This window comes from Felis catus, chromosome A2 (assembly GCF_018350175.1).
Source record: "Felis catus isolate Fca126 chromosome A2, F.catus_Fca126_mat1.0, whole genome shotgun sequence".
Lineage (NCBI taxonomy): Eukaryota > Metazoa > Chordata > Mammalia > Carnivora > Felidae > Felis > Felis catus.
In genome coordinates this window covers 146,479,708-146,497,781 of record NC_058369.1, presented here as the reverse complement: position 1 = coordinate 146,497,781, position 18,074 = coordinate 146,479,708, and the positions used below count along the sequence as shown (strand labels likewise).

The 18,074-nt window shown below is 42.3% G+C and overlaps 1 long non-coding RNA gene across 3 annotated transcripts in view; it reads right to left on the bottom strand.

The window, feature by feature from the left end:
- The window catches only part of LOC123384030, a 43,939-nt gene extending 26,356 nt beyond the window's left edge, over positions 1-17,583 (bottom strand). For 2 of the 3 annotated variants that reach the window (XR_006594569.1, XR_006594570.1), the window contains exons 1-2: positions 14,563-16,290; positions 12,840-12,989 (exon numbers count right to left, since the gene is read on the bottom strand). This is a non-coding gene — a long non-coding RNA (uncharacterized LOC123384030). Of the gene's footprint in view, positions 1-12,839; positions 12,990-14,562; positions 16,291-17,525 lie in introns of those variants that run through there. The other variant, XR_006594571.1, reaches the window with a different exon arrangement.
- Between the last annotated feature and the right edge of the window lie 491 nt (positions 17,584-18,074).

The window sequence follows — 18,074 nt, the reverse complement described above, 5'->3', positions numbered from 1 at the left end:
CCCCGCGACATTTGTTTAAAACAATAAGAGGTAACTGTTTAACTTCACAGCCGCCTGAGTTATTGGATAATGGTTGGGACAAATAATAGACTAACTAAAAAGCTTAAAAAGGAAATTATGGGAATAAAATGTGCATAGGGGATGTAAAAAGATCTGTATACTCCTGGGAATCTAGATGGCCACATACATAGGTGGGGTTGTGCTCATGGCCGGGACTGTGCACAGGATCAACAGTGACCTTAAAAGCTCACTTTTACTGATCTGCGGCTCGGTGCAAGCAGAAAGTGAAGGCAAAGTAAGAACTTTCAGCTGCCTGTTAGTAACTGAGTGTTGAAGGCATGCCCCAACATAAACACTGAGCCCTTCTGCAAAGACTGGAAGACTTATTGGTTCCAAGGAAATCTCTATTTTATTATTAGCTGACCACTACCAGATCAGAGATTTCAATGGTCATACATAACAAAGAATACAGATTTTGCAGAACTTGTTCAGAAAAGTCACTAAACAAGTAATAACAAACAGCACTAGCAATAAGAAACCCTGAGGAGGGGAGAGAATCTGGTTTACGGATTATATTCCAGATTGCCAATCTGAATTCCAGATTACCAGATAATATGATATTATTTGAAATGCCCAGTTTTCAAAAAAAATAAAGATAAATGAAGTGCCCAGTTTTTACTAAAAACTTATGAGACAGTAAAATAAATAAGAACATAGATGAATACACAGGCAGGAAAAGCAATCAATAGAAAGTCCCCGAGGAAGCCCAGATACTGTACTGGAAGGATAAAGATTTAAGACAGCTATCATAACTATTTTCAAAGAATGAAAGGAAACAATTTTAAAAACTAAGTAAGTATGAGAACAATGTCTCATCAGATAGAAAATATCAATAAAGAGGTAGACATATTTTTAAAAAAGGAATCAAATAAAAATTCTGTAACTGAAGAAGACGAATGGAAATGAAAACACTAACGGGGCTGTAAAATAGAGTTGAGCAGGCATACCAAAGAATTTGCAAACTTGAAAATAGTTGTTAGCTTGTCCAGTCTGAAGACCAGAAAGAAAAAAGAACAAAGAAAAATGAAAAGAATCTTCAAGACCTGTGGGATACCATCAACAATTCAACAAAAGTTGGAAACTTCCAAAACCCACTTTCAATCATGGGTAAAACAACTGGACAGATTAGCAAGGAAATAGAAGACTTAAACACTATAAACCAGCAAGATGTAATAGACATCTACGGAACACTCTACCGAACAACATCAGAATATACATCCTTCTCAAATGCACCTGGAACATTCTCCAGGATAGACCATATGTTAGACCATAAATCAAGTCTTAATAAATTTAAAAGGATTGAAACAATACCAAGTATGTTCTCCGACCAAAATGGACTGCAATTAGAAACCACTAACAGAAGGACATCTGAGGAATTCACAAATACTTGGAAATTAAACAACACACTCATAAATAACCACCAGGTAAAAGAAAATGTCACAAAGGAAACTATAAAATACTTTGAGATGAATGGAAAGGAAAATACAACATACTAAACTTTATGGGATGCAGCGAAAGCAGTGTTCATATGGAAATATATAGCTGTAAATAGCTATATTTGAAAAGAAGTTTTCATGTCAACAATCGAACCTCCCATGTTAAGAAAGTAGCAAAGAAGAGCAATCTAAAGTTGAAGCAAACAGAAAGACAGAAATAATAAAAATTACAGCTGAAATAAATGAAATCGAGCATAGAAAAAATGTTGGCTAGACTGACCAAGGGAATAAAGACAGAAGATTCAAGTTACTAAAATCAAGAATGAAAGAGAGGACAATACTAGTGACCTTACAGAAATAATAATAATTATAGGGAAATTCTATGAACAGCTGTATGCTAACAAATTAGATAATCGAGATGAAATGCATGAATTCCTAGGAATTCACAAACTATCAATACTGACTCAAGAAGAAACAGAAATTTTGAAAAGACCTGTAACAAGTAAAGAAATTGAAATGGTGACCAACAACTTCCCACAAGGAAAAGCCCAGACCCAGATGGCTTCGCCAGTGAATCCTATAAATGGTTAAAGAAGAATCAACACTAATCCTTCACAAACTGTTGCAAAAAATAGAAGAGGAAGGCACACTTCACAACTCATTCTAGGAAGCCATAACTACTCTGATACCAAAGCAAGACAAGGAAAGAAAATTAAAGACCAATATCCGTTATGAGTTTAGATACAAAAATATCCGACAGAGGAGTCTAGCAACATAGAAGAAGGATCATACACTATGACAGAATGTAAGGTTGGCTCGTCATTTGAAAATCAATGCAACATACTATACTAATAAAGCACAATATCATCTGATCATTTCAATAGACACGGAAACAAGCATTTGACAAACTTCAACACCCTTTCATGATAAAAACACTCAACAAAGAATAAAATGGAAGGGAACTTCCTCAACCTGATAAAGACCATCTACAGGAAACCCACAACTGACATTACACTTAATAGTGAAAGACTGAATGTTTTTTTCCCCTAAGATCAGGAACAACACAAGGGTGTCTGCTCTTGAGACTTCTATTCAATATTGTACTGAAGGTTCCAGCCAGGGCAATTAAGCATGAAAAAGAAAAGACATCCAGGTTAGACAGGAGAAAATGTTTAAAACTATCTCTCTTTGTAGACGATATGATCTTGTGTATAGTAAACCCTAAAGAATACACACACACACACACACACACACACACACACACACACACACACACAATTAGCACTAATAAATGAGTCCAGGAAGATTATAGGATACAAGATTAAAAATTCAGGTGTATTTCTATACACTGGCAAAAAATAAAACTAAGGAAATCATTCCATTTATAATAGTATCAAAAATATTCAGGAATGAATTTAATAAAAAGGCTTTCTACAGTGAAAGCCACAAAAAATATTGTTGAGACAAATTAAAGAAGACCCAAATAAAAGGAACGGCATCCTGTGTTCATGGGTTAGAAGATTTATTAGTGTTAATTAAGATAATGATACCCTCCAAATTGATCTACAGATTCAGTGCAATCCCTATCAAAATCCCAAATGTCTTTTCTTGTACAAATTGACAAGATGATCTTAAAGTTCATTTTTTTTTAATATGAAATTTGTCAAGTTGGTTTCCATACAACACCCAGTGCTCATCCCAATAGGTGCCCTCCTCAATACCCATCACCCACCCCCCTCCCTCCCAACCCCCATCAACCCTCAGTTTGTTCTCAGTTTTTAAGGGTCTCTTAAGGATGATCTTAAAGTTCAAATGGAAATGCAAGGGACCCAGAAGACCCAAACAATCTTGAAAGAGCACAAAATTGGACGACTTACACTTCTCAATTTCAAAACTTACCAAACTTACCGAAAAAGCCACAGTATTCAAGACTGTGTGGTTCTGCCATAAAGACAGACATACAGGTGAATAAAATCGAATTGAGAGTTCAGAAATAAACTCATACAGTGGCACCTAGGAGGCTCAGTCAGTTAAGCATCCAACTTTGGCTCAGGTCATGATCTCACAGTTCATGATGTTCAAGCCCTGCATCGGGCTCTGTGCTGACAGCTCAGAGCCTGGAGCCTGCTTCAGATTCTGTGTCTCCCTCTCTCTGCCTGCTCATGCTCTGTCTCTCTCCCTCTCTCTAAAAAATAAATAAACATTTTAAAAAAAGAAAAAAACTCCTACATTTATGGTCAATTGATTTTTGACAAGGGTGCCAAGACAATTTGATGGGGGAAAAATCGTCCTTTTAACAAATGTTTCTGGGGAAACTGGATACCCACACGTAAAAGAATGAAGCCGGACACCTACTTCATACTACATACAAAAACTAATTCAAAATAGATTAGAGACCAAGTGTAAAAACTATAAGACTCCTAGGAGAAAATAGAGGAGTAAATCTCGTGAATTTTTATAGGCATGGTTTTTTTTTTTTAACATTTATCTATTTTTGAGACAGAGAGAGACAGAGCACGAGCAGAGGAGGGTCAGAGAGAGAGGGAGACACAGAATCCGAAACAGGTTCCAGGCTCTGAGTTGTCAGAGGCTCTGAGTTGCGGGGCTCGAACTCACGGACCGCGAGGTCATGACCTGAGCCGAAGTCGGACGCCCAACCGACTGAGCCACCCAGGCGCCCCTATAGGCATGGTTTTTAAGATATGACACCAAAGGCATAACCAACAAAAGAAAAAATAAAATTTAAATTTAAATTTAAAACTTTTGTGCTTCAAAGCCACCATCAAGAAAGTGAAAACACAGGGGTGCCTGGGCCGTTAAACGACTAACTTCGGCTCAGGTCATGTTCTGACAGTCTGTGAGTTCAAGCCCCCTGTTGGGCTCCAGGCTGACAGCTCAGAGCCGGGAGCCTGCTTCGGATTCTGTGTCTCCCTCTCTCTCTGTCCCACCCCTGCTTGTTCTCTCTCTCTCTCTCAAAAATAAATAAACATTAAAAATTTGTTTAAAAAAAGAAAGTGAAAAGACAACCCAAAGACTGTGAGAACACACTTGCAAATCAAATGATAGGAGTCTAGTGTCCAGAATGTATAAAAGAACTCTTACGGCTCAACAATAAAGAGCCAAATAACCTAATTTTCAAATCGGCTAAGAACATAAATAGACGCTTCTACAAAGATATAGAAATTGCAGATAAGCACACGGAAAGCTGCTCGTCGGGCACTGAGCTATCGGGGCACTGAGCAGCAAAAGCACGAGATACCGCTCCAAGCCCATTATGGTGGCTCTGATAGAAAAGATGGGCACTGGTGTTGGCCGGGATGTGGAGACATTGGAACCTTCCTACAGTGCTTCTGGGAACGTAAAATGGTGCAGCCCCTTGAGAAACAGTTTGGCATTTCCTCCCAATGCAAGCTGTGTGACCAACAATTCTACTCCTAGGTATATAGCCAAAAGAATTGAAAACGTACGTTCCCATGAAAAATTTGTATACGTGTTCGTAGCAGCATTATTCATGATAGCCAAAATGTTAACGCAATCCAAACATCCATCCACTGATGAATAGATACATAAAATGTGGTATATCCATGTAACGGAAATAAAAATAGAAAAAAATGTCAAAATTGCCATGAAAAGGAATGAAGTACTAACCCCCGCTACGGTGTGGATGGACTTTGAAAACATTATGCTAAGGGAATGAAGCCAAACACAAAAAGGCCACATATTGTATGATTCCGTGTATACGTAATATTCATAATGGGCAAATCCCTAGAGACAGAAAGTGGATTGTTGCTTGCCCGGGGTGGGGAAAGCAGGGTAGGGGGGGTGATTACTAATGGGTATGGGGCTTCTTTGGGGGATGATAAAGATGTTTTGGAATTACACAGCGATGATAGTGGCACAACCCTGTGAAAACGGTAAAATCCTCTGAACTATGTACTCTAAGCGGACGAATTTTATGGTAGGTAAATTATATCGCAATAAAACAGTATCTCAGGAGAAAAGTCTTAAACTTCAATACCCACATTAATATCTTTTTGGATCTTTCTCTGTGCTTGTGGGTAGTGTGTAATATTTAAGCCAAAATGATTATTACTATTATTATTACTACTATTATTATTACTATTATTACTATTCTCGGAAACCTTCTTTTCAGTCACCTTGCTGTTTCTAAAAGTTTCATTTCATGTAATACTCAATCCCTATTAAAATTTCCCCATTTGTTAGGTTTACTAACTTGAATTCAAATAAATTAAGTAAGTAAATAGATAGATAGATAGAGAAATAAATAAATAAATAAATAAATAAATAAAATTTCCCCACTTGTTGCAAAAAATGTACTTTTACAGCTGGTTTGCCCAAATCAGTACCCAGTCCGAGACCATACATTACATCTTGTTATGATGTCCCTTAAGTTTCTTTGAACAAGGGACAGTCCCTTTTCCATGGCACTGGCTGTTGAAGAGGCCAGGTCAGTGGTCTTGCAGAATACCCTCCTTCTCTGGATTTGTCTGACTGCTTCCTCATGGCATTGTTCAGTTTTTTTTTTCCATCTCCTGTGTTTCATATAAAATAAAAGCTATATCTAAACTCTATATCCAAGTTAATGATATTTGGCTAGAGCGTATCATAGGTTATATCGTATACTCCATATTGAGTCACATCAGAGGACACATAATATCTGGTTGACTGTCTATTAGTAACACGAAGATCGATCCCAGGATAGGAGGGTGATGACAGCCAGACTCTTTCACTGCAACGTTTTTTTTTTTTTCACCTTGCCACTGGAAAGCTCTCCGTGATATATTGCTTCTGCACTACACACGTCTCAGCTCCCCAAATAACCGTCCACCAGTTTCTTTTTTTTTAATTTTTTTTTTAATGTTTATTTATTTTTGAGACAGAGAGAGACAGAGCATGAACGGGGGTTCATGAGAGAGGGAGACACAGAATCGGAAACAGGCTCCAGGCTCTGAGCTGTCAGCACAGAGCCCGACGCGGGGCTCGAACTCACGGACCGCGAGATCGTGACCTGAGCCGAAGTCGGCCGCCTAACCGACTGAGCCACCCAGGCGCCCCTCACCAGTTTTTTTTTAACACCAATTGAAGCACCTTGCATGCATCCATATTTTCATTAGAGTTTCCAAAATATTATTTTCCTTATTGTAAAATTCCTCTGCATTTATTTGCTGGCATCCTTCTGGTATGGCTTTTCCTCATCAGCTAGGGATAACGGGTACAGATCCTACCGGAGGGGAAGGATAGATTCATTCTATTTAATTCATTCCATTTAAATATAAATTTGCAGGGGTTTTTTTCCCCCTTAAAGTAGGGCTCACCCATCCCATTTTCTTCCGGCTACTTTCTGTGGATCTTCCTTTCAGCCTGAAAATGTATTCAAGGCCTCTCTCCAGGCCAGCACAGATCCATTTGGCATTTCCTTCAGCAATCCCATTCACTGAGCCCCTAACTTTCCCTAGAGCTCGAATCAGCTCACTGAGACAAAGCACCCCACAGAACACCCACAGGACGATCAGAATCATTAGTTGAGGCCCTGGGGGTTACAGAAATTGTGCAGCCGCGCACTTCAGCAAGACTAATTCGACCAGGTAGAGGCTGGTCTCCTTCTCTGTCTTCCATTCTCGTTTTCCTGAGCCCCGGTCAGGGTAAGCCCTTGCTAGACTCATCTGAACTCCAACCATGTTCTCTGGAAGTATTTCTCCTAATCCTCGGCCTTTGGAAGTGATTATGAAGGTAAATAAACGCACGGGCTAGGAATTGTGGTAAGGGAAGATGATAAGTGTATCATTATCAGGGGCCAGATTCCTCAAGAAGAGAGATAATCCTGAAGAAAGACCCTGGACACCAGCATGGATTGTGGGTCCAAAGCCCCCCCCCCTCCCCTTTTTTTTTTCTCTGAGGAACACATAAGCCTGAAGCAAGATAGGCTCAAATCCGGAGGAGCTGTGGCTGATGTGCAATACTTTGTCCTCAGCCTGTGCTGAGTGAAGGTGCAAAGAAAGGGGAACAGGACCTCACTGGCAGCCTCAGCGAGAGCTGGGAGAATGAGCACCCCTGCGGCCCCTGGGGTATATGAACTGACTGATGTATAAACCAGAACACCAACGCAATCATATACAAAGAGGACAGTCCTTGCCAAATGGACCAGATGTTCACGGTGACTGGTCAGCGCATTCTCTCCTGTTGGAAAATCTACATAGAAAGCCAAATTATAATCCAGAGGTTGTCTGCGAGCATGAAATCAGAACAAAGCGAGGGGAATTGGATGAGCTCTGTGGCATCCATAGGGATGGAGGGTGGATTGCATATTTGTGTCTAATGGTCAAAAAACAACTCTTTCCCTTGACAGGGCTGGAGACATAATGACAAATGTTTGTTCCTTGGCTCTGCTTTTCAGCACTCCCTACAGACCACCCCCCCTTCTGCTCACATATTCTTTCTTCAGCTGTTAAGGCCATTGATTATGTTACAGCTTTCCTCCACATTCCGTCATGCCTTGATTAAATTTCCAGGCGCTGCTACATCCTGTTTCTTAGGATGACATTTGCAGACATTTATTCACGTCCATTGTGCGTGGATTTCACTAGTTGAACAATCGCAGAATAATATTTATTATCAGTTTGGGGGATATTGCACAATTGCTTCCGATACACTGATACACTAGGCAGCAGAAAAAAAGGTTGAAACGACCAGTGTGATAAAGGAGGAGACTTCCCTCCTTCTGGTGTCCCATGTGGCTCCATGAGCAGTGTCACAGAATTTGGTTCATTTGACAAATACTTATCTTGTGCCTACCATATACGAGGCACCATAACAGGCACGAGGAATTTAAAGAACAGGATATAGTATCCCTGCCTTCAAGGAGCTGACAAGGTAGTGAAGGAGGCAGGCAAGGAGCTCACCCAGCACAGCAGTGTGATTGACACAGGGTGCCACGGAGGCATTTAGAAAGAGCACCTCCCAAAGTCTGCGTGGACTTTGAGGGGCACCTGGGTGGCTCAGTTGGTGAAGCGTCCGACCTCGGCTCAGGTCATGGTCTCACGGTCCGTGAGTTCGAGCCCCGCGTCGGGCTCTGCGCTGACGGCTCAGAGCCCAGAGCCTGTTTCAGATTCTGTGTCTCCCTCTCTCTCTCTGACCCTCCCCCGTTCATGCTCTGTCTCTCTCTGTCTCCAAAATAAATAAACATTAAAGAAAATTAAAAAAAAAAAAAAAAGAATAGGGACTTTAACCATAAAACTATGGAGACTCACTGAAGGGCTCTAAAGTCTGCTTAGTCTAAAATTAACACAGCCAGTCCAGCTTTTGCTTTGTTCTGTTCTTACTGTGCTAAAATACACATAACAGGACACTTACCATTTTAAACATTTTTAAGTATGTATATACCATATTTTGTCTATCCACTCATTCACTGAGGGACACTTAGGTTGTTTCCACCTTTTGGCTAGTGTGAATAATGCTGCTGTGAACACGGGTAAACAAATCTCTGTGTGAGTCCCTGTTTTCAACTCTTTGGGGCACATATCTAGGAGTGGAATTGTTGTGTGATATGTAACTCTATGCTTACGTTTTTGAGGAACCACCAATCCGTTTTCCACAGCAATGGTGGCAGTTTACATTCCAGTTTCTCCACATCCTCACTGGGATGTTTTCTTTTCTTTGTCTTTTTCTTTTCGTTGGTAGCCATTCTACTGGGCGCGAAGTGGTAACTCATTGTAGTTTGGATTTGCATTTCTCTAAGGACTCATGATTCGAGCATCTTTTCATGTGCTTATTGGCCATTTGTAGATCTTCTTTGCAGAAGCGTCCTTTCAAGTCTTTGCCCCCTTTTTAATTGAGTTGTTTGTTTTGTTGTTGAGTTTTAGTTCTTTATACATTCTGGATATTACTCCCTTATGAGATGTATGGTTTGCAAGTATTTCCTCCCATTCTGCAAGTTATCATTTCACTCTCTCAATAGTGTCCTTCAAGGCACAAACATTTTTAATTTTGCAGTCCAACTTACCATTTTTTTTAAGAGAGAGAGAGAGTGAGCAAGTGCATGAATGCACATGTGAGTGGGGTAGGGGCAGAGGGAGAGGGAGAGGGAGAGAGAGAATCCCAAGCAGGCTCCATGCCCAGCACGCAGCCCAGCATGAGGCTTGATCCCATGACTCTGGGATCCTGAACTGGATTGAAATCAAGAGTCAGATGCTCAACTGACTGAGCCACCCAAGAGCCCCAAAGCCACCATTTTTAACTTTGCTGTCTGAGCTTTTGGTGGCATGTTTAAGAAATCACTGCCAATTCCAATGTCGTGAAGATATCGCCGCCACCCCCCGACCCCCCGCCATGTTTTCCTCTAAGAGTTTTATAGCTTTGGCCCTTACACTTAGGTCATTGATTCATTTTGAATCCATTTCTGTATATGGTGTAAGGTTCACCGTCATTCTTTTGGTATGTGGATATCCAGTTTTCACAGCACCATTCAGTGAACAAACTTTCTTTCCCTTCGTCCAGCTTTGTTTTGATTAGTGTTTGCGTGGTAGAGTTCTTTCTATCCACTTACTTTCAACTATGGGTATTTTTATATTTAAAGTGCATTTCTTATAGATAATAAATAGTTGGTTTTCTTTATCTAATCTTACAACGTTTGCCTTCTCACTGGGGCGTTCATACCAGGGCTTAGTAAACTTTTTCTTTTTTTTCAACGGTTTTTTGTTTTTGTTTTTTTTGGGGGGGGACAGAGAGAGACAGAGCATGAACGGGGGAGGGGCAGAGAGAGAGGGAGACACAGGAATCGGAAACAGGCTCCAGGCTCTGAGCCATCAGCCCCGAGCCCGACGCGGGGCTCGAACCCACGGACCGCGAGATCGCGACCTGGCCGAAGTCGGACGCTTAACCGACTGCGCCACCCGGGCGCCCCAGTAAACTTTTTCTTTAAAGGGCCAGTTAATAAATATTTTAGGCTTTGCAAGTCACCCAGTCTCGTTGCAGCTGCTTGACTCTGCCATGGTAGACAGAAAGAAGCCAGAGACAAGACATAAATTAGTGGATAAGACTGTGTTTCCATAAAGCTTATTTCACAAAAGCACGCAGCAGGCTGGATTTGAGCTAAGGATCACAGTTTATTGAGCCCCTGGTTCAGACCATTTATATTTAACGTACCGATATGGTTGGATTTAAACCTAACATCTTGCTATGCATTTCCTACTTGTCCCATTTAGTCTTTGTTCTTTTTTTTCTTCTTCTTTCTTTGGAATAACTGAGTATTTTTACTATCTATTTTACCTCCACTATTTACTATTTCGTTATGATTCTTTTTTTTTTTTAAGTGGTTGCTCTAGAGTTTACAATATACACCTTAACTTTATTAGTCTACCTTGAAATAATGAACCCCTTCACGGACAGTTTAAGAACCTTAGCAGTTTAAGAACCTCAACTTCTGTTCTCAGCCTTTGTGCTATCGTGATACATTTTAATTCTACACGTTAGAAATCTCATCATAAGTTGTTATTATCTGTACTTAGTAATTTCTCTTTTAAAGAGAACAAAAATAAAGAGGAAAATCTCTTTGATAATATGGTCACGTGATCATTTCATTGCTCTTCATTAGCGTATGTCCAAATTTGTACTCTTTCAGAAGAGTCCTGTACTCTTTCTGCCAAAGAGGTTGTAATAAGGTTTATTAGCAATAAATTCCTTCAGTTTTTGTTTGTGTGAAAAAGTCAGTATCACCTTCATTTTTAAAAGACATTTACGCAGAGTATAGAATTCCAGAAAAATATGACATCTTTTTCCCTTTCGCCACTTAAAAAATGTCCCTCTATTATCTTTTTGCTTTGAATAGTTACTGACAAGAAGTTGGCCGTAATCTTATTTTTCTTCTTCTGTATGCAATATTCCTTTTTTTCTCTGGCTGCCTTTGAGATTTCTTCTCAAAAGAGGAAAAATCTTTGGGATACGTCTATAAGTTTGGGGTACGTCTATAAGTGGAATTTTATAGTGATTTTGATTTGGTTTGGTTGTATTTATGTTGCTTGAGATTCTCTGAGCTTCTTGGAGCAGTAGTGCTGTCCTTCACTAATTTTGCAGAAATTATTGGCCATTTTATGTTAAAATACTTCTTCCCTATTGTCTATCTTCTTGATAGCATCCCACAGTTTTAAAATTCTCGGGGGGCCTGGGTGGCTCAGTCGGTTGAGCGTCTGACTCCGGCTCAGGTCACGATCTCGCGGTTCGTGAGTTCGAGCCCCGCGTCGGGCTCTGGGCTGATGGCTCAGAGCCTGGAGCCTGCTTCTGACTCTGTGTCTCCCTCTCTCTCTGCCCCTCCCCCATTCATGCTCTGTCTCTCTCTGTCTCAAAAATAAATAAACATTAAAAAAAAAATTTGGGGGCGCCTGGGTGGCGCAGTCGGTTAAGCGTCCGACTTCAGCCAGGTCACGATCTCGCGGTCCGTGAGTTCGAGCCCCGCGTCGGGCTCTGGGCTGATGGCTCAGAGCCTGGAGCCTGTTTCCGATTCTGTGTCTCCCTCTCTCTCTCTGCCCCTCCCCTGTTCATGCTCTGTCTCTCTCTGTCCCAAAAATAAATAAACGTTGAAAAAAAATATATTTTTTTAAATAAATAAAAAATAATTTTTTTTAAATAAATAAAAAATATATTTTTTTTAATTCTATCTTCTGTACCCTCTCCCCCCACCTTTTTCTCTTTGTGTTTCATTTTGGATGATTTCTAATGTCGTGCCTTTAAGTTTATGGACACTTCCATCAGAAGTATCTAGTCTGCTGGTGAGCACAGTGCAAGAATCCTTCATCTTTGAGATTGTCTTTTTCTCTCTCTCACATTTCCTTTTTATAGTTTCCATTTTTCTGCCCCAATTCCCCATATGTCCATACATGTTTTCTGCTTTTTACACTAGATCTTTCATAGATCAGTCATAGTTATTTAGAAGTTCCCGTTTGATAGATCTGTATTGCTGAGCTCTGGTTCTGTCTGTTTTCTCGCTTGATGATAAGTCTGTCCGTCTGTCTGTCTCCCTCTCATTTTTCTTTTCGCATTGTCATGGTTTGTTATGGAGTGCTGGACATTATATGTAGAAGCCAGTAAAGACTGAAGTAAACAGTATTGATGCCTGGAAGCGGGCTTGCCTCTTCCGTTAGGCTATTATCAGGGGGACAGGGGGTGAGTTAATCTAGCCAGTAATTGAGCTGGTTTGAGTTTAGTTACTGGCATCCTTACCCTCGGTGTACCAACGAGTGCCATTGCCTTGTGCTTCGTGTGGGGAATGGGCTGCTGGAGGGTTTTTCTTAATACTCTACCACTGGCTTTCAGCCGTACCTACGTACTCACACCATCGAGTGGAGTTTCTCTCCACCGTCTTGTCTCCTCCTCAACAACAGACTGCTTGCTGCTTGTTGCTAGGCTGTGATGGGCGGCAGGTTGCGGTCCTTGACTCTCCTGGTCCAGCCTCAGTCTCAGGCAAGTCCTGTGCCCCTGGGCCTGGGGAGTGGAACCTTTTCAGTGTTACTCCCCACATCCCCTCACCTCCCCCATGGTAACCAAACTCTATCTTGTGTCTTCGGTGGGCCTTGGGCAGGAGAGAGGTACCTGTTTCTCTCCCAGGAGTAGTCTACCTCTGCTTTATATCAGTGCAGGTTCTTGGACCCAAGAGGTTTTCATGTTCACTCTCCCTACCCCTCTGCCCCACCTCTACTGCAAAGCAAACAGCTTCTGTTTCTACCCTTTATCCTGAAGTAATAGACATCTTCTGGGTCCCTGAGAGTCATATGGATGGTTTCCTACCCTCCCCCAGATACAGACAGATTTTGCACTCTCCCCTGGTGGCCCTGGGGACAGGAGGGTCTACTTTCCCTACCCTCGTGGCTTAAGACTTTTTGGCTTTAATAAAAGAAAGGCCATAAGATGTGGGTGATTTGTGCCTGTCCCCTGCAACAGGCAGTCAGCTCCTGCAAATCTACACCACCATGGGGGTGGGGGGAGGTGCTGTCTGGTCTCCTGTCTTCCCTCACGTCTTCCGTTTGAGCACCCAGGGGACACCCATAAAGAAGACCTTGCAAGTGAACATAAGCCTTCCTTGTGTCTGTGACTCTGTGTTAGTCAGGGTTCTCCAGAGAAACAGAACCAACATAAAAACATAGAGAGATATATAGATATATGTGTATACTAACATCTATCTAAGAGAGAGGAAAAGAGACAACAGATTTATTTTAAGGAATTGGTTCATGCAGTAATGGAGGCTGGCAAGTCCAAAATCTTCAGAGTAGGCCAGCAGGCTGGGGAAGACTGCAGCGACAGTCTGAAGGCAATCTGCTGGCAGAATTCCCTCTACCTCCGAGAAATTCAGTCTTTTTCTTTAACGTCTTCAGCTGATTAGGTAAGGCCCACCATATGATTAGAGAGTAAACTGCTTTATTCAAAGTCTATTGATTTAAATGTTAATCTCATCTAAAAAAATACCCATAGAAACACGTAGAAGAGTGCTTGACCAAATATCTGGGTACTGTGCCTAGCCAAGTTGACACATACAATTAATCGTCACCGGCTCCCACTTATTCTAAACTGATCCAATAGCCTAAACTCAGCCTTTAGGAATTAGTGAAAATTTTAGCTTGATTTCTTTATATTCACATCTAGGTAGTCACCTTTTCTCCAGGGCCCTGCCAAACGAGAAACAGTTTGTGTGTCCCCTTTCGCCTCAGTAGGGCTCGCCACTTTTTGGCATTTGGTTATGTGGCTGCCTTGTGATTTCAGCTCATACGTTCAAGAAAATGTATGATTTTGTAGATTATTCATTCCCTCTTATCGATAGGAAAGAAGTGATGTCCCTAGCAGCTTTCTACGGCTTAAATAAAAGCAGAACTCCCAATAACTGTTTGTTCTTACCGTGGGTATGATCCTGATTATTTAAAAGCCACGAAGGACAGGGATTACATTTGCAGTCTCGCACAAGGGGTGCATGCTGGTGGCCGACAGATTTCACGCGAAAACCTAGGTTTCTAGATCAGTCTGAAAAAATGTGAATATGTGACACCCTTGATCCACGTTTACTGACCTTTCCGCGGGGCGCAGGGTCTCTAGCTGTCCCTTGTGCCCAGCCTGACACAGGTACCTCTCAGCAGTGACTCCTTCACCAGCGGCAGACCATTCTGAGATTTAGGTTAGCATCTCTGAGTCCTCTTGGAACTGGATCTATGGCAGGGCATCGTTCTGTGTAAACCCCAGGACAGAAGCAGAACATGGCATGTGAACGCCCTGGGGTGGGATCGCAATGGGTAAAGGAAGTCTTGGATCTCCCCAGGAAGGGACATCAATATATCCTTTCTATCACAGCTGGGCGTCCTATGAGCCTCTCAGAAGTGGCTACGGAATTGCATACGTGGGAATGCCGGCCCCATTATGTAAGGAACCAGGATGCCAAGATTTTGTTTCACCAGAAGACAGTGTAGCCAGTGGTGGTCCCAAAGAAATCCGGGGAGGTAGGTATTACTCCCCCGGGGGAGGGGCTGCAGGGATGGCTGGTGCCTCTGGGCCCAGGCCAAGCACTTGAAGTCTGGCCTAAGCTGAACACGGGCAAGGGTCAGCCCTCCACTCAGAGGCTGGTGTGCTACTCTCTTGGGGACATTCTACCACCAGGCAGAGTGACACTCCATTGTTACCGGAACTTCAAGGACTTTACATTAGGGTGGGGCCTGTGGATCTGTGGGTTCACTGCCGCGGGTTGCAGATCCATTTCTGGAGGAGAGAGAAAGCAGCCCAGGACTGGGCTGGATTGGGCAGAACTATGTCCTTAAGCACCTAGAAGTCCTATATTTAGGGAATAAAGATAAAGGAGGCCGAGGAAGGGAGCTAAGGCCCCTACCTGAGAAGCAAGGTCATGGGACATGTCTGAGGGGAGCCTGCTTGGCTCTGACCTGCAAACAAGGCTGAGACTGAGGGAGAGGGAGATGGAGAGTTGGGTGGCCCGAGGCTGGATTCAGGCTCCACGGATTCAGGCCGAAGATGGGTCCAAAGGGTTTCAGGCTCAGGAGAGCATCAGACCACAACACCCAAATGCCCAGGTAGTTCCCCAGGAAGGGAGGCTGAGGGGAAGAGTGTGCTTGGATCAAGCACAGCAGCACCTAGAACGTGAACTACTCCTCAACAGCCACCCTTAACCTGTCTGGGGCTCCCACCAACTCTGTAGAGACCGAAAGCCTTCGGGAACACCTACGGGGTTAAAAAAGAAGACATCACACAACCGGAAGTTCACAAGAGCACTTCTAACTTCATGAAAAATAAGATTAATCAGTGCGAGTAGGAACTTTTAAAGAAAAGAATCAGAACTTCTTCTCTTGCAAACAAAGCTTGAAGCTCTTAGCAATCACGACTCTGATTGCAAGGCTGCTGCTCAAGTGCCTGGAGGGTCTTTTACTGCCAAGAACGACAGAGCAGCAGCATTTCAGAAAGCAGAATTAGGCAGAATTCAGCCCGGGTCTAAGTCGGCCCAGACAAAGGCCATAGACCATTTTCTGGCTGAAATCAGAATCAGGCTTTTTGTTTCTTAGAAGGAAAAGGCTTTTATTAAAGTATAAAGGTAATTCATAGTCATTGGAAGAAAATCTGCAAAACACACAGAAGTGTAAAGAATTTTTAAAATCCACGTTTCATAATCCAGAGATTGCTTACATTAAAAAATGCTTTCCGGGGTGCCTGGGTGGCTCAGTCCGGTGGAGCGTCCGACTTCGGCTCAGGTCATGCTCTCGGGGTTCGTGGGTTCGAGCCCGCGCCGGGCTCTGTGCTGACAGCTTGGAGCCTGGAGTCTGTCTTCAGATTCCGTGTCTCCCTCTCTCTGCCCCTTCCCCGCTCATGCTCTGTCTCTCTCTGTCTCTCAAAAGTGAATAAAAACGTTCAAACAAATTAAAAAAAAGATTTTTTTTCAGTTTTTTTCTGTGGATACCTGTATGATTCTCCACACGAATCAGGATTCTGTTAAGTAAAAAACTGTTTCCAGCTCTTCTTTGTTACTATATCGGGAACAGTTCTCCATTGCCTTAATTATTCCTTGAAACATCCTTTTTAATGGTTCCATAATATTACTTTTCAGGGATATGGCATCACTTACTTTGATCATTTTTTAGCTGACGATCAGTTGTTTCCATTTTCATCATTTTACGTAAGATTCCAGTAAATATCTGTGGGTATAATCTTTGTGTATCTGATTCTTTTCTTAGAAGAAATTCTTAGACTATGAAGATCTGAGGGCTTCATGATGCCCACTCTCAAGTTACTTTTCAACACGGCCACACTTCTTTTTTTTTTTTTTACTTTTTTTTAACGTTTATTTATCTTTGAGAGACAGAGTATGAGTGGGGGAGGAGCAGAGAGAGAGGGAGACACAGAATCCGAAGCAGGCTCAGGGCTCCGAGCTGTCAGCACAGAGCCCGACGCGGGGCTCGAACCCACAAACGGTGAGATCATGACCTGAGCCGCAGTTGGACGCTCAACCGACTGAGCCACCCAGGTGCCCCTGGTCACCCTTCCTTATAGTCACACTCACAATGTATGAGCATGCTTGTTTCATGAAACATTAGCCAGCACTGGGCATTATTGTTTACAAAAGAGAGAAAACAAACACTTTTGTCCATTTGTTACTTGAAAATTGAGGTCTAGCTGCACAGTTTTGTATTTCTTTCATTATTAGTTGGATATTTCTTCATATGTTTATTAAATGCTTTTCTTCTATGAATTATCTTGTTTTGACATTTACCTATTTTTCATATTAGCAGTAAGCACCTTGTTTAATTATGATGCAGTTTTGCTCTGTGTCCAAAGGCACCCTGAAAGGAAATTTATGGTGTTAAACGCTTTTTGATTTATAGTTTTAAGCTTTCTAAGGATTCCACTGAGACAAAATGAGAAGTTCCTCCACGGCGGAGCCTCTCATGGTGTGGCCCATGGACTGCACCAGAATCAAGGAGTAGGAGTGGGGAAACATGTATTAAATTACAAAATCCCAGGGGCGCCTGGGAGGCTTACTTGGTTAAGCGTCCAACTTCAGCACAGGTCATGATCTTGCAGTTCATGAACTTGAGCCCTGCGCCGGGCTCTGTGCTGTCAGAACGGAGCCTGCGGCCTGCTTCAGATTCTGTCTCCCTCTCTCTGCTCCTCCCCGGCTTGCATTTTCTCACCTCTCTTTAAAAAAAAGGAAGAACATTAAAAAAAAATTCTTTTTGAGCTACAAAATCCTAAACCCTCACCCTAAACACCGGCATCTCTGATGGCTGGACCCAAGACCCCACATTCTACACTCTCTCTGCAGGCTTAATAAGGCAGCCCCAGTGGGACAACCAAAATGAGTCCCGAGGCAAATAAACCTGATATTCCCATACCCTCTGGGAAAAAAGGAAGATGACCAGAAAAGTGAGCCCAAACACCGAAGAACGGAAGGGGAGCTTCCAACGCCAAAAAGGCTGTTCTGTTCTTTTGATTTACTGACCTCCACTGCTCTTTAACTTGATTAATGCATTATCACTCATCTGTTCAGCCCCCCAAGCTGGAAAAATTATAGCCACCCTTGATGCCTTC